This window comes from Nicotiana tabacum, chromosome 1, assembly GCF_000715075.1.
Source record: "Nicotiana tabacum cultivar K326 chromosome 1, ASM71507v2, whole genome shotgun sequence".
Taxonomy (NCBI): Eukaryota; Viridiplantae; Streptophyta; class Magnoliopsida; order Solanales; family Solanaceae; genus Nicotiana; species Nicotiana tabacum.
In genome coordinates, this window is record NC_134080.1 from 14,750,453 (window position 1) to 14,753,788 (window position 3,336).

Consider the following 3,336-nt stretch of genomic DNA (forward strand, 5'->3'; position numbering starts at 1 on the left):
AAAAGTTGTAATAGACGTAGCCTTAAGATATATAATTATTGACTTCCGCTTATTTATTTAAAATTCCGCTTTTATCATATTATCGACTTGTGTTTGTTAAAAAGAAGCAAAAATGAAAGTGTAGCAAGTAGTTAAGGTTTGGCTTGCCTAGCTCCCATTAGTAGGTGCCATCACGACTCCCGATGGTGGGAAATCCGGTCGTGACAGTATGCTTTGAAACCTTAAGGTCTTCAATCTAGATAGTGTTTCGACTGTCCTAGTCGGACATCTGCACGAAGGTTAGTGTATGATATAAACAAAAAAGAGGAATGGCTATACCTTAGTGGCGATAGTGCTTTGAGCCTCGATATGCTCCCAACATTCACTTAGGGGATGTGGTATAGTCCTTTGTTCGTTTTATTTGGGTGTAGCCGAGGATGTGCCTCGTGAGCACTATTTTACTGTTTGCTTATCCTTTGTCAAAGGCGTTGATGCTGGTGCCACATCATGCATCGCGAACATCTCCTTGGCCGCATGTTATTTCCCATATACGGTTTTTATTCCATCTTTCGTAGGAAATTTCATCATTTGATGCAGGGTTGACGGTACCGCTCTCATGCAGTGTATCCATGGCTTTCTGAGCAAGGCGTTGTACCTTATGTCTCCTTCGATGACATGAAACTTAGCATTTTGTATTGTTCCAACCACATTGACCGGGAGGGTGATTTCCCCTTTGGTTGTCTTGCTCGCCATATTGAATCCTTTGAGGACTCGAGAGGCGGGCATGATTTGGTCGAGCAGTCCAAGCTGCTCCACAGCCCTTGACCTGATAATGTTGGCTGAGCTACCTGGATCCACAAGTAGACGTTTAATTTGAAATGTATTCACAAGGAAAGAAATTACCAGTGCATTGTTATGAGGCTGAGACGGGGTCTCGATGTCCTCGTTGTTGAACGTGAGAGCGTCCTCGGGTATGTAACCCCGAGTCCGCCTTTCTCTAGTAATGGATAATTTTGTTCTTCTGATAGTAGGTTCTTGTGGGACGTTGGTTCCTCCCATGATCATGTGGATGATATGTTGCGGCTCATATGTTTCATTTTTCCTGTTCGCCTTTCTTTCCTGGAACTAATTTTTGGCTGGGTCGCTGAGGAACTCTCGGATATGTCCTTTGGTGAGTAGTCGAGATACTTCTTCCCAGAGTTGTCTGCAGTCTTTGGTCTTGTGACCGTGTGCGCTGTGGAATTCGCACACTAAGTTGTGATTTCTTTGTGATGGATCCGATTGTACGGGCCTTGTCCACCTAGCATCTATGATTTTGCCAATGGCAGATATGATGCCTGACACGTCAATGTTGAAGTTGTATTCTGACAGGTGTGGTGCCTCCGTCGATCCTGTATGGCTATTGAATTCAAATCTACTCACGAGTCCCCGAGCGTTCTGACCTCGGTCTGTTCTTTGATCATTTCGGGGTATGTTACGCCTCGGGGCGTTTCTCTTATCTTTGGTGTATGTCTGGTACCTTTCTTTGTTTGGTTTTGGACTTTTTCCAGAAGTTTGCTTGGGTATACCGAGCCCGAGGGGGCTCCTAGTTGGTCGTCCTTGACCCGGATCTTCGATTGATATTGGTTGCGAAGATCCGGTCAAGTCACAGCGGGGTACTCAACCAAATTCTTCTTCAGCTGTTTCGAAGCCACCGAGCTTCGTTCGTTCAGACCTTGGGTGAAGGTCTGCACTGCCCAGCCATCGCAGACTGGTGGTAACTCTATCCTCTCCATTTGAAAGCAGGATACGAATTCTCGCGGCATTTCATTTTCCCTTTGTTTGATTTTGAAGAAGTTGAATTTTCTTGTAGCCACCTTGATGGCACCGGCATGTGCCTTTATGAAAGAATCTGCTAGCATGGCAAATGAGTCTATTGAATTTGGAGCTAGGTTATGATACCACATCATGGTCCCTTGCGAAAGTGTTTCCCCGAACTTCTTCAACAGGATGGATTCGATCTCGTCGTCCTTCAGGTCATTTCCCTTTACGACACAGGTGTAAGTTGTGACGTGCTCGTTGGGGTCCGAGGTCCCATTGTATTTTGGGAGATCAGGTATTCTAAATTTCTTCGGGATAGGCTTTGGAGCCGCACTAGACGGGAACGACTTTAGTACGAATTTTTTCGAATCAACACCCTTCAGTATCGGGGGTGCGCCCGGGATCTGGTCAACCTTTGAATTGTAGGTTTCCACCTTTTTGTCTTTGGCTTCTATCATCTTTTCGCCTGATTCAATCCTTTTTGTGAGGTCCTCGAGAATCTTCATAATAGCGGGATCAGTTGCCGACCTGTTGTTACTCTACCTTTCCGGTGACTGTTCGGTCCGAGGGGCCGTTCCCGGGGCCGCTGTACTTGGGGTTTTTTTTGTGGCTCTGCAGTTGATTTTGATTTTGTGGTAAATTGCCCAGAAAACTGCCTGTTTTGGCAGTTGATTTTGATTTTGATTTTAAAATGGTAATAACAATTAGATTTGATTTTGTGGTTCTAAAAATACGTGATCTATTTTTATGCTAGTTGTTTAGACAATAGATGCTAAGTGAAAAATCAAAAGATAAGACAAGAACTCGTAGACAGTGCAATAATCAAACCAAATGGTTGGAAACCGGGGCCTCGAGCTTGCGTTTTCTGGGCCTCGAGGTCGAGCTGGATGCCCGACTAAGGGCAGTCGATGGAGGATTAACAGTTATGATAAATTTGACGGCGGCTCTTTATGGCCAATAATGAGCAATAACTGAAGAACAATAAATAGAACACTGTGAATGCAAGCAATAAATGTAAATAATGGAGTCAAGAGAGAATGTGTTAGAGAGCAAAGAGAATGTTCTTGTATATTCAATGTTGTAAGAATGATATCTATTGTGTGTCCCATCCGCAAAATAACAAGGATCCCCTTTATATATGAGAAAAAATTTTAACGTAATACAAATGCATTTATTACAAAGATATATGGCTGATACAGTCATTTAATGCCACGGTACAGCTCATGCTAGCCTAATAGACCTAGGTCAGCTTTAATCACGTGCTTTGGGAACTTCCCATCTGTCCATCATAGCCTTTGATTTGTACTGTCTCAGGGTCGACCGTTGAGAACCCTCGGGGGCGAACTCCGAACTAAACTTCGAGCCTTCCGGGGGTGGTCTCTACGAGGCGGCCTAACAATCATAAAGTCGAGCCCTCCGATTTTACCGTGTACAAATAGGCTAGCGTGAAGGCTAATGTGCCGTCAATGGTCCCTATACTGTTCTCTATTAAATATACGAAATTAATAATTCCCCACTTGTTTGCATTAGCCTGCCATATATGTACTACTCTAATAT